Source organism: Excalfactoria chinensis, chromosome 1 (assembly GCF_039878825.1).
Source record: "Excalfactoria chinensis isolate bCotChi1 chromosome 1, bCotChi1.hap2, whole genome shotgun sequence".
NCBI lineage: Eukaryota > Metazoa > Chordata > Aves > Galliformes > Phasianidae > Excalfactoria > Excalfactoria chinensis.
The window spans coordinates 72,918,145-72,944,258 of record NC_092825.1 but is presented as its reverse complement, the minus strand read 5'-3'; the positions used below and the strand labels follow the sequence as shown (position 1 = coordinate 72,944,258).

The window sequence follows — 26,114 nt, the reverse complement described above, 5'->3', positions numbered from 1 at the left end:
GAGTAGCTTCATATTCCTATCAGGCATCAAAGCACTACATAGTAATCCTATATTATACAGGACATTCTCCCCAGAACTGTGCACCAACACTGAATTCAGTCTATACCTTATTATTTTTGGATGAAAATGTAACATACAACCAAAAAGCTATCTTGGTAGCAATCCCTCCAGGCAAAATAAGAACACAAAGTCAGGGATTATGAAGCTAGAATTTAGCTAAGAAAATTGCTTCAGTTTATCTCTCTCCTGTTCCAGTTTCCTTGTCCAGCATCTTCATTCACACTCAGTCCCCTCTTCTCTCTGGTACCTTGGTCTCAAGTGTTAAAATGACTGAAACCAGCAGAAAGAACATAGAATATAACTGTCCCCTTCAAGTACAAAAATGTCTTACTTTAACACTACTTCTTAGATTAAATCTTTTATAAATGATATGCAGATATTTATTACAGGACAGTAGTATAAATAAATGCCAATTCAAGGCTCAGACTAGGCTCCTCCTTTGATTTTGATCTGGTTGCCCAAAGTCAGCTCTTGTTTAGAAGACAGATGAGAGAGCAGTGAGGCAGAAATGGCAGCTTGAAGAAGAGATTTATGTTGCAAAGAAGATAAGAGATGACCTGAAAATGAATGGCTGGGTGGAACAATTTGCTGAGTTGAGCGAAACACCACAGGGAGTGATGTGCCTTGAAGGCAAGTTAGAGAGCCCCACCAAAAATCTAAACTTGCCACTGGCAGAGCAATAAAATCTATTGTCAGGTCCTTCCCTCCTCCTCCTCCATCCTACATTTCCAGTTCGTTGTTTCCAGCCTCAAGAAAAAGGAACATTATGTGTCACTAATACTTCACAAGAACAGAAAAAATTCTAAGAGGAAAAATGAAGGCATGGTTGTGCTATTTTTAGTGACAGAGAAGAAAGGAATAAAATGTAAACCTCAGAGCTCATCCTGGCTTCTCTGGGTCTCAAAGGCTTATTTGAATTGATACTGGGGCTCATTACTCTTAATACAGTCATGTTCAACATCAAAACCAAAGGATTACACTTGAAATAAAGCAAGGACAATACACCACTTCCTCTCCTCAGGTACTGGTCTCTGGTTCTCTCCAGAAAGGCTGTCTCCCTTCTCCACTTTCTGGAGAGATTCTGATAATAAGAACCAAACAGAGGGGAAGGGCATCTTTATTTTATGACTTCTGGTCTACTGCCCACAATCAAAACCAAATTCTTATGTTCCTTTGAGTTTTGTTAGGTATGATTTTTGGTTATTTTTTTGTTTGTTTCTTTTGTGGGGGGAAGGTTGTTTTTGTTTTGTTTTTAAATGAAACAAGCAGTGGTGCTTCCACTACTCCTCTGATGGAAGAAAACGTATCTTAATACTGAATTTGAAGTCATCTACTTCAGGCAATTTGAGCCAGCCAGATTACTTTAACATCACACTAGGATCCTATAAATTATCTCCCAGGTATTACAGATACAGTGGAGTAAGCCCCCCCCACCCCCCCCTTTTTTTTTTGTTATCATTAAGCTAGTACTTTTTAATAACACAGAAAAATATCCCTACAGTCGTATAATCATTTCTGTTGTTCTCCACCGAGCTCTCAGTTCATCAGTGCCCTAGCACAGAAGTTCATATGATCAAATGCAAACTGTGCATGTGTATTTACATCTCTGCCACAAAGTCAGGGATAGTCCAATTTAAACACCACAGGTTCAGAGGCATCAGAAAAATAGCATTGGGCTGATCTCCTATTATATTGGGGGAAGAAAAAAAAAAGAATAGCTTTTTTCAAAATAATCCTCTAAAGGCTCATTTAAAAGAATTTTTTTAGGGCAAGTTCCTGCTTAACACTCTGATTTTTGTCCCTACAGTATTTTATAATACTGTACACTATAGTTTTGTATATAGTATACTGCATACGCTATCAGCCAAGAGAAGGAGACAGGCGTAACAACTCAATTCTGATCCTTTAAATTAGAGTTGTTCAGCTGCTGCTTTAACAAAGACAGAAGAAAAACATGCTTTAGCTTAATTCCTTTTTTCAAATAACTGAATATTTTATTTTCCCTCTGTTTCCAAAGGCTAATTAATTTGAATTACACCCTACCTTCACCTTGACACACACATTTTCAGGGGTAATAAGGGTTTTAAAATAAAAAGTATGTAGAAAACAATTTTTAAATCCCTCTCTCCAAGCAATATGTACTTAGTCACTGTTTTGGTTCCTGAGCTGCAGGAACCTGCAGCATTCATAACAAATTCTAGCTCAGTAAAACCATCCATGAGAAACAAGCAATTGTCAGCACGATTCATTCAGTCAAAGTTTGGAAGAATTTTAACTGAAACAAAAAGCACAAGGTACGTGCATCATTCCCATGCTGTTGCAAAAAATGTCTTCTTGGTAAACAGCCTGAGGCCCTGAGCAAAATGATGCTATAGTAAAGCACAAAAAGAAAACTAATTACTTTTCAGCATCTGACTCTCAGGTTTGTATGTCCTAGCAGAGCACAACACTAAGACACATGCAACCTACAGAAAATTCCCTCTGTCAAGTCTCTGTTTATCAGTTAGATCTGAACAGACCACTTATTTATACGTAGGTCAACACAATTTGTTATCAAGTTATGCTACACTGCTAAGTCCCAGAGTATGTTTAGGGAGGTACTAGAGGAGAAGGCCAGTAAGGTACTTGCTGTACTAGTAATTAATTGAACATTCCTCAACAGAATTCCTGATACTACAGTGATGGCCCTTTTACGAACAACACATGTTCCAAGAAGGATTAGTAAAGTCACTGAAAAGTGAAAATGCCAGTACATTTGCATTCCCATTGCTGCTGGCACTAGCTCAAGGCCTACTGGCATTAGAATGGGAAGGGACTGTCTGGGAGAAAACTGCAAGAAAGCATCCCAATCTTGCTGTACTTCCAGCAGCAATTCTCCCTGGCTCAAAGCCCAGAAGTAATTCCAATTATCTTCCTTAGTACAGAAAGTATTTGTGATCCTGTTTGCTGAGATTAAATTGAGCTAAGCTATGAGTATAGGAACATTTGGAAGTTCAACTTTTATAAGCAGTCCAAAGCTTGAATTTCCAAATCGAATAACTTCATTTCAAAACCTGTCAATAAATCTCTGCAGTGATATCCTTTGTGACATTCCATCTTCTTAAAGAATAATTAGGAGGAAAAAACAGTTCTGCCAAGGAACCCTGGTTCCATTTGTAGATATCCTCAGGATCTGTGAGAACCTGAAGTGGTCAATGGGTCCAAATACATTCATATCTTGTGTGTGTTTTGTATTAAGTGGGAAAAATCGTGTCATTTAGGGAGATTCGAAAGCTTTACAGAATTTGGAAGTACACCAGTATGTCACATTTTACCTTTCAAAATCAAAAGCTTACTAAAACGGGGGAAAAAAATAAAAGAAAAAAAAATAGTAATCCTCTGTCTCTTCTTCTAGGGTTTAATTACATGATTTAAACATACATAATATTTTCCACAGACATGACACAGAGAAAGTCTGTACTTATAAACTCCAGAATCAGCAGAGGAATCATTTACATGGTAAGCCTGGGGAAACAAAACAAAACAAAGACTGTCTGAAAATGAAGTCATGGATGCTTTGATCCACAGGTCTGGACAGGCAAGAATTTCCATCCTAAGGTGAATCAAGGCCTTAAGGATCTAACCTTCAATTGGAAAGCATCAGTTTTCAGACTGGAGAGGCTGACTCTATCCAGCAAGTTCTCGAGTCCCAAGATAGCACTTGTATTCTCCTCATTAAGTGCAGTTGTGCATGTGCATGCACATGGGCACATGTATGTACATAAGTATATACAAATGTGCACATGAAACAACTGAATAACCATTTTCTTGGCAAACAAGCCCTGAGTAGCAGAGTACAGAAGCTTCTGGAAGCATGGAAAACTGACAAGGTAAGGTGATTCCCAAGCTCTAATGTGGTCTCCAGAGCTCCACCAAATATCAGCTCCCTTCCAGGAGCATTAGCCTGCTCCAAGGATACTTTTCTCTTAGGACAAAACAAAGCATTTTGTATCATAACCAAACAAACAAAAACAATCAGCACACACACAAATAACTACGTGTCAGTTCCTTCATAGAATAAACACTTTAAAAACAAAATACACATGCACAAAAACCGAACCCAAAATGTTAAAGTAACTTAAAACATCAATAGTGCATTTAAAAAATTCTGTTCCTAATGGCAGAAGAATACTTCATCAAAGCACAAGACATGCCTCTCAGGAGAAAGCACTATTGTAGTTCTTTTCTTTGTTAAATACAAGTGTAAACTGAACACAAAAGTGATATTATATAATGGCATCTTCTTACTCAGCAGTAAGACTCACTCCTCACATGTGGCTGACATGAGTAATTAAGAAGTTTTTATCCTTTTGGGAGTCTGCTTGCCTCGCTCAATTGCAAGCACTTAGCAGAAAGCTAGTTTTCTGCTGCACATCTACAGAATCACTTGCTAAATTCTTTCAATTCATAATCTTATGAATACCCCAAAGTCCATTACACTGCCAAAGAGAACAAACATGGAGAGAAGAGGGATGTCTGGCACAAGTTTTAACAGAGAGAAGCTTGTTAATAAGGTTGTAAAGACTTGGAAACTTGTTAAATTTGTGGAGTTAGCAGCTAGAAAAGTATGTTAGCTGTATTGCTATAAGGTGATATAAAGCTTCCTGACAGAACAGAGATATTCCTTTTTTAAACAGTAAGACATAATAGCAGTATAATATTAAGGAATGTTTAAGAAAAATACATTAAAGAAAGTTCTGACAAAATTACAGCAGATTCCTCAGTTTCTTCCTAAAGCTTAAACCAGCTTTTCTCTTCATAGAAATGTCTTTCAGATTTCTGGAAGAAAAAAGACCAAAACAAAAAAGAACCTCATTATGTGTTTTTGAAAGGAAGCACCCTCTCTGGAATATTCTTCACAAATATTGTTCACAATAGTACCCGTTGTGTATATATTGTTACCATTTTTGGTTCTTAAATCACAGTCATTTAGCTTGACCATTCACACCAGTTTCTACTTCCTGCATCTTCTACTGCAATAACCATGAAATGCTAATAGTATGCCTAAGGTTCATTGCACTGATTTTCAGTGACTTAAGGAGAACCTTTCCCACAGGAGCTACTAAGGAATCATACATGCCTAACAAGGAAAAGCAGGTTTTAGCAGGAGCAGACCTGTAGAGGAAAGCATTCCTGAGGCCAGGGGAAGAGCATGTGTAAGTCTCAGAAATTCAAGGGAAGGATGAGCTGGCCGCAAAGCAACGCTTTCTTAATGGAGACACACAAGTTAAGAGGTGAGAAACCATAGCAATCTCATATGATTTTCATTATCCACATGACATATGTAGTATCACAAGAGAGAAGAGGGAAGAGAGCTGCACCTGAGCACAGTGAAATGTACACAGTGAATCTGTATAGACTTTATGCCTATCTAAGACAATTATCTGACAACTGAGGTATCAGCAATCTACTGGACAGTAATCTGCTGTCTCCTTAGGACCACTAATTTCCTTTCCCCAAAAAGGCATTTACACGATATCAGTGGGTCAGCCTGCAAGTGAAATACAAAAGCTGAAAATGTGACAGCCGTGAGCAAAAGAAAAGAGAAGACATTTCTTAACTAATCCCCTCTAAAAACAGTCTCTATAACCCAAGGTGTTCTTACTGCAGCTAATAGCTTGGAAGATCTGAGAACCTCAGAACAAAGCAAGAGAGCAAGCCTTTCTGAAAGGTTTCAGTGATTAGAGAGGAAATCCTGCTTCACACAAGCTCCAGTTCCTTGAAGTAGTTGTCTTTACTAGTAAACACACAGCCATACCTACTGTTCTGTGTTCCTCTAAGAGTAAGTCAAATAAAAGAGAACTCAGAACAGAGGATAAGAACATCTAGGGATTATAGAGATATCCATACACTAGAAGGAACAAAAGTCTGTATGTGTAATTTGACTAAGAGCACATACATGCAAAAGGCAATATGGGAATGGATGCAGTCACCTGCATGCTGAAGCTGCAATGTGGGCTGAATTTAAGGAATTAAATTCTAAAAAAGCCAAACCAAACCAAAACAACAATAACAAAAAACCCAGAACTTTTCTTTTTCAGCACAGAGATAAGGTAGCATCTAAGAAAAACTATTATTAGATTGATAAATATCTCTTCCTTCATCGGTCAGCTGTATTTTTTACTTCAAAACACTTTGGCATTGGAGTGATCTCAAACTGGGAATGAAGAAAGCCCTAAAAACAGTTATATGATCTTATGCTAATGGCTCAGGGCAGGTGGATCCGCTGTGACTAAACAAGAGATTCATCCAAATCCAGACTGCATGTTTACTATTAGCAACTACACTGCAGGGAAGAAGGGAAACTCTTGCATGCCCTCGCTGAGGCAGCATTTCTGTAAGTAACAAAAGGTTGAAAGTATTCTTTTCCTCTGACTTGACTTTGTTCCTTCCACTTACCCTCTCATTCTCCTTCCTTATCAATCTGCATGAGTTGATATCATTATTAATGGACAATACCCCTTGGGAGATATGCTTCACCATCTCGAATTTCTTATTTCTGTAACTTGTTGGAAAGGCAGGTGAAATTTAGTCCTCTATTCAACCAAATGAGTAGCAGCAAATGAGACTTCAGAGACAGTGAAATCATCTCAGTGGATCCATGAAAGGCAAATTCAAATTACCTAACACAGCAACAGTCCTTCCCACACCACAGTTTAATATGAGAAATAGTAACTTTTCAGCATCTTGAAGAATAAAGTAGAATGGCTTTCCTCTGACACAAACAGCCTACTGTCTCCCACAGGAGTATTAAACAATGCTATCCACAGAAAAGGCCACAAAGTCTTCCAATGTTGATCCACTATAATCAGGAATCTATATCAGTATAAATCTATCCCTGCCTCCCTGATTCAAACTCTTCTAAGGCAGCATTTAATTATGGCTCTTAAACAAGACAGAGAAGGGGAAAAGGACCAGAGCAACAAAACCACACGGAATGAGACAAAACCAACCATGCGTGTTTGAAAAGTATCTGATTTTGATAGCACTTTCTGTGAGCAGAGGAACTGTGACATCATTTCAGGCAGCTTTTCTCTCCTTGCCTGCACACGGCAACAGACATGAGAAATGAGCTTGGGGGAGGGTCTCTCTGTGCACTCCGAGCCCCACTAACACAGCCTTTGATAATCAAATACCAGGAAGGGAGGGAAAAAAGCCGTACAATTTTAAGAGTTTGAATCCCATTCTTTAGTACCTCGTTTGTTCTCTCGCCCCACCCCTTTACCCCCTCGAACGGCAGAGACCCGACGATACTCGAGACCGCGGCTCTCTTCCTCCGATTTCTTCCGACAGGCTTACATCCTCTGCCGCTGGCCTGCTCGCCCGCCACAATGTCTTTGGTACGTCTTCAGCAACATCCTCTTTACACCCCAGAATTACTCAAGCAGTTTTCAAAGAAGCCCTTCCCACCAGAGCTGTAAAGAGCGGCTTCCTGACAACAGAAAAGTTAGACAAAGACCATTTTCACCGTGTAAATTACACCATCTCTCTGAGCCAGTACTGGATTGTTCCTGCTCCACTCCCGCTGCCGCTTTGTCCCTGGGCCCCAGGCACAGCCGACAGATGTTTTCAAGAAGTCTGACACCTGCGAGCAGTCCCAATCCTTGCGCCTTCCTCCTAGCCCTCCTCTGGGAACATTTTCCCCCTCTCCCCGCGCACATTCCCTCTCTGTCTTTATTTTGCTTACCAGTATCTGCTGCTCTCCCTTTCTCCAAGATTCAGCCTCTCCTTCCCAACCCCCGCCCTCTCCTGGCTACTTCTGACGAGCCCCTCCTCCTCTCTCCGTGCTCTTCCCCCTCCAGCTGCCTGCCTTTGGGAAGGCCCGGTTTAGTGCAGTACGCGATTGTATTGGGGTCGGCGTACTCCGAGGTGGCGGCAGCCAGTACTGTCGCGGCTCCTGTGTGTTGCTGACACCCTTAGTCCCAAAACACCCAGCCGCCATCTCGGACTCTCCCGAGTATGCTCCTATAGCCAGGGCTCCCGAGGGTGCTCAGCCACTTCGCATTCATACTCGTTGCACCGGGTTCCATCCTCGATTCCTGCCACGGTTATTCGCGGACCTCTCCTCACACACCCCATTTTCCCCCCACCCAGCGTCTTTCAGAGACACTCCGGATAGGACCTGCCTCGACCGAGCCTCAGAGCCGCGGGACTTGACTGGGCCTTTCCCGTTGCCCGTCTTTCTGCAGTAAAGCTTTCTTTGGAGATGCCAGATTGTGACAGCTCTGCTGCTCAATGTGGCTGCCAGCTTCATGCTGGAGGATACACTGCAGCAGAACATAAGCAGCAGCATGAATTACTGATTCGTGGCTGGTCACTCAAGGCTTTGCTGAAATCAGTGTTACAGTATAGCATCTGCTATTGTTCTATGGAACCCTTGCTTACAGTTACATGTATTTCCACACTATAACGAGTTTCTGAACGCTAAAGATCAAGTTTCACATAGGCCAAGTGCTTCCTTATTTCTAGATCCTAAATAGCCTCCATTCGGCTTTAATTTCTAGCTGTGGCCTAAATAAATGTGTATACCCAATATTGGGCAGATCCCAATTGAGAACCTCATCTTCAAATATGGAAATAATGGACTGGAGACAACTTTCTGTGCCACTTTTGTCTCCTTTTAGTGCAAGAATATAAGCAAAAACCTACCTATTCAGTCTGCGAATCATAGAATCACTTAAGTTTAAGACCTCTAAGGTCATCAGGTCCAACCATTAGATAACTGGGCTGAGTCTGGAGGAAGACTGCAGGACTAGAAACAGGGCAAAACCCACAGTTTGTAACTAGAGTTACATTCGCAGTGAGTTACAAAGTGGCAGAAAGTTAATAAGCAACAGTGAAAGTGTATTCTGAACAAAAAAAAATCTACAAAAATCAGAGCCTTACAATTTCACAGATACTTCTGTGATAACACAGGGTGGAATTTTGTGGTTCTTCTTCAAAAGATTCGTTTGAAATATGGACTATTTTAAATATTACATGCAATATGATGTCACACAATACAAGCAATTGTGCAAATCATTTGCTTAAATATAAAACACTGGGATGCATACTAAAGCACTTTGGCCACTGAAAAAAAAGGATACTGTTTGAAGACAGTGTCACATCTCTCCATTCAAAAAGCTAGGGAGTTTCCACACTTCCACACTTTGCAGTGTTTTCCAGCAGTTTCATATATGGTACAATATGCATAAGTACCTACATCATCATAGATGGAATAGTTTCTCCAGGAGGGGTGGGGGGTGGGGGAGGTGGTATTTGAAAGAAGAATCAGGATGCTCAAAAAGCGTATGAGGATGTCAATAGCAAGAGTAAGGCTAAGGAAAATCTCCTGACATTACTGAATGAGGCAGAGAACGTCATCACTAAGGATGAGAAAAAGGCTGGAGACATCAGTGCTTTCTTTACTTCTGTCTTTTATAGACAGGCTAGTTATCCTCAGGCTACTCAGCCCCCTAAGATGGAAGACAGTAATGGTGAGGTAAATAAACCCCCACAATTCAAGAGAAAACAGTTAGTGGCCTTCTACTGCATCTAGACCATCACAATTCTATGGGACCAGATGGAATCCACCTGAGGGTACTGAGGAAGCTGGTGAAAGTGATTGCCAAGCCACTTTCCACCATCTAGTGGTCCTGGTCATCTGGAGAGATTGCAGACAGTGCTTGCTAAAGTGACACCCATCTGCAAGAGTGGTCTGAAAGAGGATCCAGGAAATTACAGGCCTATCAGCCTGATCTTTGTATCAGGGAAGGTCATGGAGAGTATCATCTTGAGTGTGATTATGTGGTATGTGCAGGACAACCAGGGGATCAGGCTTAGCCTAGGTGTGTTTATGAAAGGCAGGTCATATTTTTTCAAACTGATCTCCTTCTGTGACCAGGCAACCTGCCTGGTAGATGAGAGAAAGTCTGTGGGTATAATCTACCAAGATTTAACTCTGTTCCCCGTGGTATTCTCCTGCAGAAGCTGGAAGTCCATGACTTGAGCCATGTACTCCTCACTGGGTAAACAACTATTTGGATGGCTAGGCCCTGAGAGTGGTGATGAGTGGAGTTAAATTCAGCTGGCAATTGGTCACTAGTGGTGTTTCTCAGAGATCACAACTGGGGCTGACTCTGCTTAGTCTTTATCAGTAATTTGGATGAGAGGAAAGGATTGAGTGCACCCTCAGTAAGTATATAGATGACAACAAACTGGTAGGAAGTGTTGATCTGAGATCTGGATAGGCTGGATCAATCTGTAGCCAGTTATATAAGCTTTAACAAGACCAAATGCCAGGTCCTGGATTTTGGTCACAACCAATCCATGAACATTTGGGGGAGAGTGGAGGGGCAGAGTTGGGCAGCATGGAGGAAAAGGATCTGGTGTTGTTAGTTGACAGTCAACTAAACATGAGCCAGCAGTGTTCTCAGGTAGACAAGAAGGCCAATGGCATCTTGTTTGCCATCAGAAATAATGCAGTCAGCATGACCAGGGAGGTGATCATGCTCCTGTACTTAGCTGTAGTGAGGCCACACCTTGAGTACCTTGAGTACTGTGTTCAGTTTTGGGCCTCTCACCACAAGAGAGATGTTGAGGCCATGGAGCATGTTGAGAGGAGGGCAATGAACTACTTTGTTCAATAACCACAAAAACACTTTCTCCCCTTTACAGTAGTGGAATATTCCTTCCCCTCCCACCCCCTACCCCTTGCCCCCTCTATCCCCCAGACACCTTCTTGTGAAAGGAAAGCCAAGCATGAAAAAGCTCTGGGTGGTGAAGTCTGAGCTAATTTTCCTGTGCACATGAAATGACATGAAATTCTGTTTAAAATCCCATTTAGTGGAAGGGAAGACAACAGCCCACCCTTTACTAGGGATTAACTTTAAGGAAGTGTATAAATATTTTCTCTTTGATGCTACAGCATTTTACAGTGCGTTCATGTATATGTTTAAAAACATTTCCACTTTATTAAACTTTCCATTAGTAGGCAGATTGTCAGTTCATGTCAACAAAATCTGAACAGCCCACGCTTCTCTAAAATGTGAACAATCATAGTCCAGACACTGGCAGAAATAGAGAATCCCAAACTGCTTTAGGTGTATCAGATTGTCAGGTCAGTCTTAAATGTGATAGAACTAGCATAACTTTTGCAACTGTGAGGCTGCATTATGTAGACCTATGGTCTCCAAAGTGGGGTGCATGCTTCATAGGGATTCACATGCTCAAATTCACATACTCAAAAATACATCCTCATAAGTTTTTACTGATAGAGATATATGATAATGATAAAAAATCTTTGGAGGGTGACAATACTCATAATCATGTGAATAATCAGACATTCATTTTATGGACATATAATCCCACAAAATATCCAGACATAAATATCTAGACAGAAAAGCAGATCTCATAATATCTAAAACAAAGTAAGAAGATGCACTTCTTAAAACAATGGTCAGAATAAGAAATCACATTCCATCTCAAAATAATTTCCTCACTGCGCAAAACATGTTGAATCCTGAAGAGAAAAGAGATGGAATGTGTGGGGCAGATCTCATTAGCCAAAGAGAAATAAAAAAGACCCTTGTGAATAGCTGAGAAAGATAAAAGGGAGGGGTGACTCTAAGACATGGGGAATTGATTTTCAAAAGACAAAGGGAGAAAAAGGAGAGTGAGAGAGGTGGAAGACAGAGACAGAGAAAGCAACATATACACAGAGCAATCATGAAAGACAGAGAAAGAAATGGAAGCAGTGAGGAGAGGCAGGAGCTAGAAAACCAAATAGGAGTGCAGGCAGTGGAAGGAGTAAGAAGGGTACATAAGAAAGTATATTTTATAAGCGGTTTTGAAGCAGAACTATTTGCAGTGGATAAGTTCTGCTTCAAGAGGTTTGTTTACAGGGGCAGGATTCTCAGAATTTTAAAATACCTCAGTTTTCCTTCACATATTTCTAAAAAAGCATCAGACAGATCAGTTTTGGTAGGTGTAAATTTAAACCTTATGATACTCTTCTGGGTATCATACATTTATGACCTTGTTTTGTTTGTTGCTTTGTTTGGTGATGTATAAATGTACTTCCTCCTTAAGAAAGCCCAGTGTAGAAAGAAGGGAAACTTACAGAAAATTAATAGTACTCAAGTAGAGAATTTAGAGAATCTCAGAAGTATAAAAAGACGCAAGGCAGACCAAGCTGAAATGTAAAAGAAAAGAAGCTGCAGCTTTGGAATCATACTGGCTCTTGGTAACCATTAGTAATCAGGCATTAATTTCTATATTTTTAAATTTTTTATCACAAACAATGAGATTTTCTATGAACAAGGAGACTTCTTAGGGATTTTAGTTTTCCTTTGAAAGGAGTGGAATGTTTCTGCTTCCAGAGCAGCCGTTCTCTGCTTTGATCCTTCTCTACTGCCACCCATTTATGCCTAGAGCATTTTTTCCTGAACTTCAATGACAATGAAGTTAAACTCAAGATGGAGAGAAAAAACAACAATCTACAGTAGCTAAATGCGTGTGTGCTTTTTTTTTTTTTTTTTTTTTTTATTACTATTGTTGTCAAGTACATTTATCTGGCTCAAAGCTGAAGAAAGAGCTCGACTCATGCCTGTCCACTGAGACCTAGTGGTTAGTTATACAATCAGCCTAGTTCCATGCTAGGGCTGTGTACTTCAGGTATACTTATTTGGTTCTGTATAGATTTTCAGTCCAGCTGGGTGAGTTCAGTACTGCCCACTGGATTTTTACCTGAATGCCTAGACCTAGTAAACTAATTTCAAGTTCATAAGGACATGAGACTCTGCAGAGTGATTCTGAAGCTGTAAGCAGAAGAAAATTAAATAAGTAAAAAGCCAGACAGCTATGGCTCAGGAACAGGAACATGCAGTTGTGTGACAGATCTATCTATCTGTCTATCTATCTATCTATCTATCTATCTATCTATCTATCTATCTAATCTGTTTATCTACCTATCTCTTTGTCTGTCTATCTATAGCTTGTGCACGTTGTTACTAAAACCACATGTCATGGTTTTGTGATGTTTTTTATCAGTATTTCACGTCATAACATCATGCAGTGCACTGGGAGTGAAAAAGTTAAAGCTCCAGTACTGTGGGTGGTCAATGTTTCTCGGTACCTGGTTCTCAGAAGAGAAAAACTACATATCTCCAGACTTCACAGTTCCATTTCCATTTTCCATTTGAGGGAAAAATAAAACTGCTTGTGAGTCTCAATATTGCCCTTCTTCTACTTTTCATCTCTGTGGTGTGTGCTCCATAGTCATCTTGCCTGTAGCATTAGAGTAAGACCTTCAGTTTTGGACGCTCTTTCTCATTCATTTGATTTACTAGCTTCAGTTCCAATAATACTGTATTATATTGTGTAATCTCACATTCCACTATCATATTTAGTATATTACTTTTCTCCCTTAGCTTGTTGATGTTGTTTGGCTTTTAGGCTCATCTCCCTACCTTTTCTTGTTTTTTCCTTCCCCCTCTTCTAGGGTGTAGGTCTTTGCTCCATTGTCATGGAATTGGGCCAAACTGAGCTGAATCATGACAATTTATGAATTCCCTAGAAGATATGAATGTATAGGTATATATTTTAAGAGGCATTTATTGCAGCCACAATCTTCTCTGTATTCTATCAGCCATTTGAAATTAGCCTTTTCTATCTGCTGATCCATGTTGATTCACATTTCTAAGTTTAGCCAGATTTATTTTTGTTTTCCCTTTGGAGGTGTGTGGTGTCCTTGATTCTTGGCCAAGCATGAGATTTCTAATTTCTGCTGAATTTCTGAAGTATAGGGACTACAATTTCTGGTTGAAATAACATAGACAAAGTTTGGAAGTATTCCATACTTAAAACAGATCTGTGGTCGATTCAGGTGGTTGTCAGTAATATGAAGAATTACTCCAGAAGGCTGCCTAAGATATCTAAATGCTCTGTTTTCTGCTACATGCTTATGCTCAAACAGGGCAAATGGAGAAAGAGATATGCAGATGGATGGGAAAATCACTTTTCTTAAATGTGTTGGGTTTTAACCAAAATCACCCAGCTGAAAGTCTTATAACATAAAACATTTTCTTGGAAGACCAGTTAAAAATAAGGAAAATAAATTACTAGAGCTGAGAGGCTGAGCAGAGGAGGCTTAATACTCTCAAGAAGCTGAAGGATCAATAGAATTGATGTTCTGTAAGAGAACGTACCAAATTACTGCTCTTCTTTAGGTCCCTAACTAGGTGGCTTTTACAAACCTGTGTCACAGTACAGGGTCTCTGGAGGCTGCTCCAAGTTACAGTATGGAATTATATAAATAGCTACAGTCTCAGTTTCACTTTTGGCTGAGGAAGTGAAAAGGGATAGAGGACTACAAATCCAGTCTGGATTGGAAAAGGGAAAATATTAAGCTTAAAACAGTTCATTTTGTTTAGCATGAAACACTGTATTTAGATAATTTGTTTCAAATGTCCTTCAGAGGAGGAAATGTATGGCCATATACATAAAGCTAGTCACTGATAAATTATTTTATGAATACTACAGTTGTGTAGCCTGCTAATTTGTCTGCTCACCTGCATCTTGGTTCCAATATCTACGCCACGGAATGACTATTTGCTTGGAAGGCATGGAAAAATCATCAACAAAAAACGTGAATTTCTCCCTTCACTCATCCCACATCCCGTTAACAGACTGGCATGCTCAGAGGCCTAGCAGTGATTATATGTCTATTAAAAAACTGTTCAAAATTACCTTAGTACAAAATGGGAACTGCTTTTAATGTTGTGGCACCACAAACATTTCAGTCCCAGATGAGTTCAAGCTTCTGCCAAGACAGACCACCTTTCTTTCTCCTTTTTCTGTCCTTATGCTTTATCTGAGTTATATAATATTGAGGATCTCACAATAACTGTGGATTTTTACTACCTCCTGCTCTTACAGTGTGTGACGAACAGTTTCCATTAAAAATATAAGTAGGAAAAAAAGTCAGAAATCCAAGAAAGTAAATCTTAGAATGCTTCCAGAAATTGCTGTAATTTCTTTGTTTGTTAAATCTCCTAAACACTGGGGAGAAAAATCATCCGGTTTTAACCAAAGTATAAATGGAAAACAACAACAGCAACAAATCTCATATAGATTAGGTGGCACTACTGCTGAAGTTGTGTAGGAGGCAGCATTAGGAATGAACAACCAACTCTGTTCATCATGTTGGGGGAATTATCTATCATAATCATATCATAATCTCCTGCTTATCTTCCCAAGTGCTTGCTAAAGGAGTCCAGGCTGTAAATAGAAAGAACACAGGTCTGTGATAAAAGATAGGAAAAACAATGAAAGGCAAACTTGGAGAAGGGAGAATGTGTGGATCACTCCAAAAGTAATGCCTCCATGGAAACTATAACAGTGCAAAAGAGCACAATAACACAGTTTGGTAGGGCAAATTCTCAGCAACAAAACACTGTTTTTCAACTTGTTCACCAATACTAGCTATGCATTTTTATCTGTAATGGCAAGAGCCTTCATGCTGTGCTCATTAAAATCTGCACCAGCTGTACACGGCCATCTGGAAAGTGACTTGTTTTACATGTCACTGTCACCACTGCTGAAACACTCCACCCATCACTTCATTTTACTATCATCTACTGTTAGGTCTCCAGAAACACTCAACAAGCTTCAGTGAATGTTGAGAAGTGCAGCTTTTTCTTCATGGAGGTATTCAATAACACACCTTTGTTTCATATGCACTTTAATGTCATACACCATTTTGTCTCTGCTGCTATCTGTTGCACGGCAACAAAATGTAATGGAATATTGATGGGAAGGTTCAAAATCTGTGGCTGTACCACAGATATCTGCCTCTGATATCATAGATCAAAATGATAAAGTATGAGGCACTACTTTCAGCTCAGCCCTCATACTTTGGAGCTAGGTCTCATGAAAATGATGTGAAACAGAATTGTTTGAGAAGGTGTAATTTTATTTATTTATTTATTTATTTATTTTTGAAGCCTGTGTTTCAGAATAGGTAAAGATAATACCTGGAAGGTCTAAAATTTTCCTGTTCCTTCAAAAGACCTTTCCAGTTCCTTCAAGTAGACTTGAATGTGGGTATAAAATCACTTAAAACACGTAACCTAAGCAGTGCTTTCAAAAATCGTGCTTTGTGTCTAGGACTTCACTTTAGTTTCTGTAACCTAACAGTGCCACCCAGTGGAAATAAGAGACATTGTCCATTAGCATCTAAGCACGCCGAATAACACTGAAACGTGAAAAATGGGTATCACAATTAAGCATTCTCCCGTTGAGGCTTCAGATGAGCATCACTTACTGGAAGGAGTAGTATAAGCACGTTATGTACATATTTTACTTATTTTTCTTTTAGTAATTTCTTAGAAAAAGAAAACTCTCCCTAAAATTATGCCGTAGCACTGCACATGTCAAGTTAGAGTTATTTCCTTTAACTAGCTGAATCCGGTGGAGAAAGCATTTTGAGACTCCCTTCTATGTTCCTCCAGAATTCTACATGGCTATGATTAATCATTAACTACTTCGCTTTTCCATGTGGCAGAAAGTGTCTTGATGCAATGGGTGTTCTCTATTTTAAGTCAGCATTATCCTAGCAAGAAAATGTGGTAGTGCAATGGTGCAATATGGTTTAAATTTTGAGTGGTCCTACGTGGAACAGGGAGTTGAACTCAGTGATGTCTTCCAGCTTGGGATATCCTCTGATTCTGTGAAATATTAAAACATTGTGATGATGTTAGCATTTAGCCTTTTGAGCTAAACAGTGTACAGATTACTAGAGGAAGGTGTGAAGAACACTAGACTAAGCACTTCAATAACCAAGAGATCTAGGACTAGAAATCTGATCAGTTATATGTCTCTGCCATATAATCTAAAGCTCTCAGTTAATGCTGGAAACAGCATATTTTTCCTCTTCTGTCATAAACAAAGGACAGCTGGATTCTACCCCTAAATCCAGTACGATAGGAGAGATATCTGCTTTAAATGACAACAACAACCAAAAATATATGAGTTGTGTAAGAGCAAGCGTATGTTGAGCGGGATGAAGCGTACTGCTTTGAGTGTGAAACATTTTTATTTAAGAGAGCTGTAGTACAGCTCTGTATCTGAGATACTAGAGCCTATGTAGTGTAGAAGTGCCTCTATAGCACTTAGTAAACTGGCTACTGGGCTAGTGAGTGTTTTGTATTTTTCCAGGTTTCACGTGAAAAAACAGAAAAAACCAACCAACCAACCAACCAAAAAACAACAGGAAAGTAGCAGTTGCATAGAATTAGAGAATCACAGGAACACCTGTTCCCATTGTATCGATCTGTCAAATCACTACATTACTGGTATGGAAAATGAATAACTTTGCTTTGTGTTTGTGCATGTTAGCTTTTTATAATCAGTAAGTTGTCCTGCATCTTTCTATGGTCAAATAGCATTCTGATTGTTTCAATATAAGAGACTTTTACTAGGGGAATGGAAGAAATATTGTATTCAGTGATTGTGTAAGGTTTGACAGAGGTCTCTGTAGCATTAAACTGTCCTTAGGTTAATCTGTGAATTGATAACAAAGATATAAAAACTCATTCTTTGCATGGCATCATCATTTCCATACCAGCATAACAGATTACACAAAATATCCCAATATGTAAAGGTAAGTTTTAATTTTATTTGTTTATATAGATGCTCTTATGATAGTGATTAAAAACTCACTTCTATAAACATATAGTGCAGAGGGACAATGGAACATGGGGAACCACAGTGAATGTGAACCTTATTACACATCAGAGTGATCTTATTTGGCTGCTCCTTACAAGAGAGTGGCTAAACAACTGTCCAGAAAGGTATTCAGATGAATAAATGAGATAGGTTCTTTAGATCACTTTGTAGACTGATGAGTGTTGTAGCCTAAATGGTTGTGAGACTTATTTTGGTATGCATCAAGGATAGTACAAAATTTATATGTCATCACTGGACATAAACTGTGCAATCTGTCCTAAAATAAATGGAAATTAAATAATTGTCTCTACTTTGTAGGAATGAAAATAACTTTGAAACCTTCCATCAGTAGTAGGTGAAAAATATATCACACTGGGGAAGACATATCAAACCTATCTAAGCTATGAAGGAGCCGTGAAGTTAATGAGTCCTACACCCTTATATATATATATATATCACTGATTTGGACTTTGGTTATTTGGCACTATGCCTAGAACATAATTTTGCTTCACAAGATACAGAACAGTAGAAAAAACTATGATGATTGTATGTGTTAATTTGTCTATTCCCTTTGAATAAAATATTTATCTCTTATTTGAGTGTACCTTTATGCTTGTATTCCTCTGTTGATAAGTATATGGGTATATATTTAAATTAGTCTATGTTATTCTAAAATTTATCTAAATAAGCAGTCATTTATTAAAATATAATTACATTTACTTGGCAAAATCGCTGAATACTCTTACTTCTCTGACATGACTGGGATAAACCACCACTTCAGGCTTATGAAGCTACACTGCTCTTCTCCTGTCATATCTGTGCTTTTAACTATTTGCATTCAACCTTTTTTAGTTTGAAAGAAGCCTCAGCGAAATACCTTTACAAGTGAGTCTGAGTAAAAATGCTGTAGACCTAAAGCCTCAGCTGCTAATGGACCTGCAAACCTGAAGACTCATTAAATCATTTTGTGGGAAGGTCTTTATTCCCCATCTAGATGATTTTCTGTGCCTCTGTTTCTATGTTTAGTGCAGATTAATGTTCAGATGTCAACTGTGAGACACTCTTGGCACTGCCTTAGTTGAAAAGAGTAAATTTCACCTGAAATAGAACTGAAAACATGCTTGCAATAAAACTGAAAGATGGTTATTTAAAATGGATGATTTCCTGAACCTTATTTCATGATGTATTGCTCCAAGTCTGGTAAGAAGATCCTTACAAATATGTTTCTAACAACATCCGTGCTTAAAACAGTCTAAGCCTTGAGAGTGGTAGGCAGCTTGTTGTATTAAGACTAGCTGTATTTGTCATGTAGGTGTCTGGTTTCTTGGGGGTGCAGAAGAGGTTCAGCCTCCTACAGACTCTGTCAGACTTAGGTGGTGAGGTCTCTCCTTCCAAAAGTTCACACTTACACCTAAAGACTTAGAAGTAAAAATGCTCACCACAGAACTAGTGAACTAGCTTTGTTTCTTCCCTTTGCTCATTTTATTCACCCGCTGTTACGTGACAGGATATTGTGAGGCAGATTTTTCTCTCAAAATTCTTTCACCCTGTATTAAACACTTAAAAAAATATTAATGAGACATAGTCTGTTTCATATAAAAAGTCTAGGCTTTAAGTTCTTGTATTTTTTTAATACAGCAGGAAAACACTTGCCATTAATCTCTTTGAGATACCATACAACACAGAACGCTCCAGAGAGTTAAGTTATCTGACTTCAGAAAGTGGCTTTAAAGAGTGGCAATGTGGGATTTGAATCTAGATCTTCTCCTTGGATTTCACCTATTACATTTCTGCAAACTACCTCTCTAGGTCCAGACCCGCATAAACTCAGACAAACATTCTGACTGTGAGTTTTGAGTAGAAGGAGATTTCTCTTTCTAGGCTAGATATCTGGACCTTAGGACTGCTTTTAAAGCATTATCTGCCCCAACAAGACAGGTACCTCATCAGCTGTTTGTTTCAACACAATAGCACCTTCATCTGTGTTAATTCTGGCTTCATGAAATCAGATTCTTAATATCAGTTATGAGATTTATCCTACAAATAAAAAGAACTGTATTTTTGAGTCAACACCTTTGGAAATTCAGTCACAAGTTTAAATGTACTTCTGTCTGATGCAATATTCCCTGCTCCTTTTCCACGTCGTCCTGCTCACGCAGAAAAAAAAAAAAAAAAAATGGGAAACACATCTTGAAAGAATCATTGTAAACATTCATTCATTTCACCAGATGGTATCCTTTCACAAAAAAAAAAAAAAAAAAAAAAAAAAAAAAAAAAAAAAAAAAAAAAAAAAAAAAAAAGAAAATATTTTTGATAGCACAGATGCTAGGATATTTAATTTTGGCATTAGTCTCTGGGGCCTCATTTTACAGCCATAGATGGTGAATATGACTGTCATGATTACTCTGCTATGCATCCAAGATACCAAGGTTGGACTGTGATCAGTTTTCTTAACACAGGTTAAAACACTGTGTTAGAGGCTGCTTTGTCACACAGCTATGGAAGCTGGGCTTATAATGAGTACTGATAATGCCAGGACAACTAATGGAAAAGAAGTTGACAGAGTTTGCTTCAAGAACAATCTAAATTTCTTTCATTTTTACTGTGTGTTCAGGCTGCTACTGGATCCATACATAGCAATCCACAAGCAAGATTGTGGTTGCTGTCTCTGGTAGGTGAAGCATATGTATTTAATTTGCACACAAAATAACTATTTTTGGATCCTATACTGCACTCAGTATTCTCTGGATCTTGAAAATACATTTTGCTGCTCCCTTAAATCCATTAGAATATGTAGGAAGATGGCAATAAACAGCCAGAGGAATGTGGAATAATGGCTGGATCACTGCCTGATAATAAAAATAAAAAAAAAAAAAAACCACAACCAAACAAAAAACAACCAACAGTCTTAAATTGGTTACACTAAAATACTTTGATTTGATTCTGCAAAGAAAATATCAGAAAGTAAAAATAAAATATACAAGAAAAAATGAAAAGGTAGTTTTAATGTTTGATACTGTACTGCCTCATAGACTATTTTCCATCTGAGTCAGTTTGAAACTTTCTGCATGTTTTCAACAGGCACTCAAAAAAAACGTTTGGTTGAAATTTCACACAGGAAGAAGCTTGGTTTTCAGCACAGGCTGCTTCAGAGATCATTGCTATTGGCTTAAGGGAAATGGAAACAGAACTACATAAATAAATCCCTCAACAGAGCATGCTCTCTGACTTCTGAAGCAGCAGTGAGAATGCGGACAATTTGGTTCATGGTCTTGTACTTCTTTGGAGCAAGTAAGGCATCAGCTGAGACTTCATGCCTGTTCTGCTGAGGGGAGAGTGTAGTCTGCCTTTTTAACTGAGTTTCCTTTGCTTTGTCTCAGGAGCTAAGATAACCCAAACCTCAAGTCTGGTGCTGAAAGAAGATGAGAATGCTACTCTGAAATGCAGTCAAAATGATAATCACTATAGTATGTATTGGTATCTGCAGCAGCCAGGGAAGGGTCTGCAGTTAATCTATTATTCAACCGGAGTAAATCAGGAACATAAAGGTGATGTTCACACTGGATACGAGGCTAAGCGGTTAAGCCAAGAAGAGTTTTGTTTGAATATCGTGTCTGTAAAGAAGAACCATTCAGCTGTGTATTTCTGTGCCTCCAGTTTGGACACAACACTTCAAAGTCACTTGCTTTCTGTACATAAACTCCTCCTCTCCAGTACCCTCCCACAGAAGGGGGTAGCTCTCAGCACAGGATACTGGAACGTAGGCCAGCAGGATCTTCATATACCAAAGGTTGCAGAGGAGCTGGACCAAGCAGGTTCCATTTATTTGCTGAATTCCTCTTTTCTCATCAGCTGTTGATCCTTTATCACATCATAACAATCATTAAAAACTGTTAATCAAATCCAGACATAAAATAAATGAAATGGAAAAACATCACCAAATTAGTGTCCCACAGGCTATTTTCTTCCCTGATACAGATCAGTTAGTTGATATATCTGTGTGTGTAAGTCAGAACTACTTTGGAGACAGAGACTTGCATATGTGCTCTCACATAACTGGGAATATTATCAAGCAATCAAAGCCACAGTTCTATTCAATATGTCTGGAAAGGTTATTTTAATGTCAAGAACCTTAGTAGATCTAGAGACACCAAAAGCAGTGAGAGAACTGAACAAAAGATGACAAAAATAAACTAAATAGTACTGATATGTTACAGATTGGCCATTGCAGTTCTGATAAATTATATGTGTATGGTAGACAGAAAGAGTAAAGGGAAGTGGCATAAAGTATTATGCAATCTAAAATGACGTCATGTTCAAGGAAAACATGAATTTATTTTTATTCAGAATTTTTTTTTCCACCGTGCAGCTTACTTCTGCATGATGCATGTTTTACATGTGCTATATCTATCTGTTTTATGCCTTTTCCACAGCCTGATAAGTTGTAAGATATTCTGCATTAATTTAGTTTACCCCTTCCTTCCATGGATGTGTTATGAGTACATCTCAGGCAACCCTGTGGTGTTTATTCTTGCAAGTACTCAAGGTTTTCTTTCATTTTGAGCTAAGTTTGAAGACAAGGAAGTAGATGGAGGAACATGCAGGATGTGAATGTAATTTTATTTACTTTATGTTTTCTTCCTGATGGAGCGTTCCATACATGCACAAAAAATATTAGGTCTCTCACACATGAATACCTACCAGTGTCTTTCTAGTTAGGGATCCTAAAGCAGAACCCCTCTCTCTTACTGCTGTTGAGGTGTAAGCATTCAATGATGAATTCCTAAATTTTTACAAGAAAGTACCAAACAAAGTCCTTAACATTCATAGAATCATAGAATGGTTTGGGTTGGAAGGGATCTATTAGGGAGACAAAACATTGTATGTTAACACAGTGAAAGCTGGGCTGTAAAGGCATCTTTTTGCTAGCAACAATGTCATCATGGCAGCTGTGAAACATTTGTTTACCTCTGCTGGTGAAAATTTATATGAGCACAGCAAGCAAACTCTCTTTCATCATGGTGAAAATGCATAGCTGATGGTGGTGGCTATGCTGGAAAATGGTGTTTTGTAGCTGAGTTATTGTTATTGTGCTTTTTGTATCTGTTGTAATTTCCATGGAAATAAATACCTCACATTACTTTCAGTGCAATCTACATGGAATGCAGCCATTAAATAAATACAGACACAGGATCCACATTCTGATGTTATTCTTGTATCAATTTGAATTTTGTGAAATTATACTGTAAGTGCTATAGGGCAAGTGATTATCTGTCAACTGTCACAATGTGGTTTTTGGAAGATACAACTCAAAACTATATCTTCTTTCTATATACCCCAACTTACCCTGCCTCAGTCCCAGTAAAGGAGAAATATCAACAAATGGGAGAGAGTTCAGCTGAACACCATTAAAATGATCAGGGAGCTAGAGAAGAAGATATGCTCAGGGAATGAGAAGTTATGCTTAGGCAGTGAGAGGGCAGTAGGAACAACATGCAGCAAGAGAAACCCATTAGACATAAGGAATAAATATTTCCCCTTGATGGTGCTTCAGCACTGGAAGAAGTTTCTAAGAGAGATCATCATCAAATCTCTGTCCTTGACGATATTCAGAATTCACCTGGACAAAGCCTTGAGGAACATGATAGTGTTTGAATTGGAGCTGTTTTGAACAGAAATTTGTATTGAGACATTTCCTGTAGTCTTTTTCTATCAAAATTTTCATCAAATTTATCCTGTTTTGTGTTTTGAGACAACTTGAAACCAGCTTTCTTATTTTTTTGTTTTATTTTATTTTTTTTAAAGCAGATCAGCAATCCCTTACAAGTCTTTTTTTTTGTTTTGTTTTGTTTTGTTTTGTTTTGTTTTGTTGCACAACAGGAACAGCAGCTGCGCACGCTAAAGCCATCTGCAGACTTCAACAACAAGATTGTGTGATAACAAGACAAAAAACCCCATTGGCTTTCACAAGACCCATATATGTTTCTATTTCTGTTCAACTGTAATATCGTGAAATGACAGCTGCTCCCTTATGCCTCATCCTGTGAGGTTGGGGTGTTGCTGTGGTAAGAGAGGCCAATGAGTTATCAAAGGATCTTTTTGAGTAAATGTCAAACCACATCCTGTTTTTGCTACAACTAAACTGCTGTTCACTTAAAGAGGTTTCCAAGCTCATTTAGGCACATCATCTACTCTGAGGAGATGGACTTGAGTGTGTAGGTTGATTAAAAACTCAACGTGAACTGGCAATGTGAACTGGCACCTCAGAAAACCAACCATATTCTGGGTTGCTTCAGAAGAATTGCAGTTAGCAGGTTGAGGGAGGTGATTCTTCCCCACTACTCTATTCCTGTGAGACCCCACCTAGAACACTGCATCCAGATCTGGGGCCCCCAGCATAAAAAGAAGATTATAATGTTGGCCCCAGAGGAGGGCCACAAAATTATCGGAGGGCTGGAGCACCTCACCTATGAAGACAGGCTGAGGAAGGTGGGCTTTTTCAGCCTGGAGAAGAGAAGGCACCTGGGAGACTTCATAGTGGCCTTGTGATACTTGAAGAGAGACTATAAACAGGAAGGAAACTGACTTTTTACACTGTCTGACAGTGATGAGACAAAGGGTAATGGTTTTAAACTAAAAGAGGGGAGATTTAGATTAGATGTTATCAAGAAGCTCTTTACTATGAAGCTGGTAGGGCACTGGAACATGTTGTTCAAAGAAGTTGTGGATTACCCATCCCTGGAATTGTTCAACTCCAGGTTGAACAGGGCTTTGAGATTTGAAGGTACCCCTGCCCGTGAAAGGGGGGCATCAGAACTATACAACCTCTAAGGTTGTAAAACCTTCAGTGATGATCCTGATGCAGTATTTTCTGCTGAGGCCTTCAGAGATATTTTCCCTGGCTATATTTTCTCCTACAAGATCCTGGCTATTCCCTCAGGATCTCTTTGTCTCCTATACCTTTTGCCTTGCTTTTATTTTCACAATTGTTCTGCTTCCAAAATTCCACCGCTACTCCTATATATTGGCCTGCACTACTCCTGTGTCTATTTAGGATGTATCTATGAATAGAATATCTCATTGTTTTTAATTTATTTCCAAGTGAGTTGCTTCTGAATCACAAATTGTGTAAGTTGTGCCACAAGCTAATATTGTAATGAGATGCAAAGTTGATGAAAGATATCCAGAGGCACTCTCAGAGATTAATAATCTCTTGGATTTACTGTTTATTCTTCACAATAGTCTCCTTGACATATATTTCCCATTTAAGCTTGACATCTACAGCTCTTCCCAGCTGTTATTGTAGTCTCCTCCTACTTTCTGTATTTCATTTTAAAAACAATAAATATGATTTAACTTTTTGTTCAAGGAAAATAATCTCATATTCTTGAGAATTACATTCTACTTTCATTTTTCTGCACTCTCCATTCCTACAGGGACATACTGTGACAATGTGAGGCACAGCATTTCAGTTTGGTATATGTAGTGCCATGTAGCAAAGACAGTATTTTTTAAATGTTTGCAACTGTTCAGGAAGGGGAGAGGGCATTGTGGTTTACCTTTTGAAAATAATACTTGCTTATTTTCATTATTTATTGTTTGGGACAGCACTCACTCTCTTCCTCCTAACCCTTCTTCCTCCATCCTATCTCCCCTCACCTTCTACTATCCATGTCACCCTTCCCTCTCCTTCTTCCTCTCTTTCCACTCCACCTATCTCTCTCTTCACCCTTCCCTGCCCCACCACCCTTCTCCCCTTTTCTCCCTCCCACTTCCTCTCCCCCCCTCACTCTCCCTTCCCCTCTACCCCTCCATCCTCATTCACTTCTCTCTCCCTGCCCCCTTTACCTCCCTCTTCTCCCTCCTTCTTCGTCTCCCTCCCTCCCCCTCTGCCTTCTCTTTTTACTCCCTGCATCCTCCCCCTCTCCCTTCACATAATGAGGATATGAAGATTTCCTTTTCCTTCTAAAATGTCATATGCATTTCAAAATTTGTCATGGGGACCTGGGTTGGAGTACCAAGTTTTCATCTCTATAAGCACAGATGTACATCTTTTCTACATCACAGATTGTAGAGTCAATTGTACCCATTCTGTTCTTAGAGAACAGCAGAAACCAAACATTTCTGTTGTGTTATCATAGCTTTTAAAGGAAAATACAGAGAACCTTATTAAGGATAGACTTTTATCAAAAGATAATTCTGAAAGTAAGAAAGAATAGCTGGAAATCGCCATATAGTTTGTTTACTGTTTCATAAAGCAAATCAGAACTTGTGTTTGAAGATTCAAGGCTTTCCACTTGCATAATATT

General features: G+C 38.9%; 2 protein-coding genes across 6 annotated transcripts in view; both read right to left on the bottom strand.

Moving 5' to 3' along the window:
* The window catches only part of LOC140247931 (ephrin type-B receptor 5), a 68,537-nt gene extending 60,683 nt beyond the window's left edge, over nucleotides 1-7,854 (bottom strand). For 2 of the 5 annotated variants that reach the window (XR_011902788.1, XM_072328133.1), the window contains exon 1: nucleotides 7,787-7,843. The gene's annotated coding sequence lies outside the window, so the exon portion shown is untranslated. Of the gene's footprint in view, nucleotides 1-7,343; nucleotides 7,410-7,567; nucleotides 7,625-7,786 lie in introns of those variants that run through there. The other 3 variants (XM_072328158.1, XM_072328140.1, XM_072328148.1) reach the window with 3 other exon arrangements.
* LOC140251924 (M1-specific T cell receptor beta chain-like) overlaps nucleotides 1-26,114 on the bottom strand; it is a 64,587-nt gene that overhangs the window by 5,141 nt on the left and 33,332 nt on the right. The gene's annotated exons all lie outside the window — the stretch shown is intronic.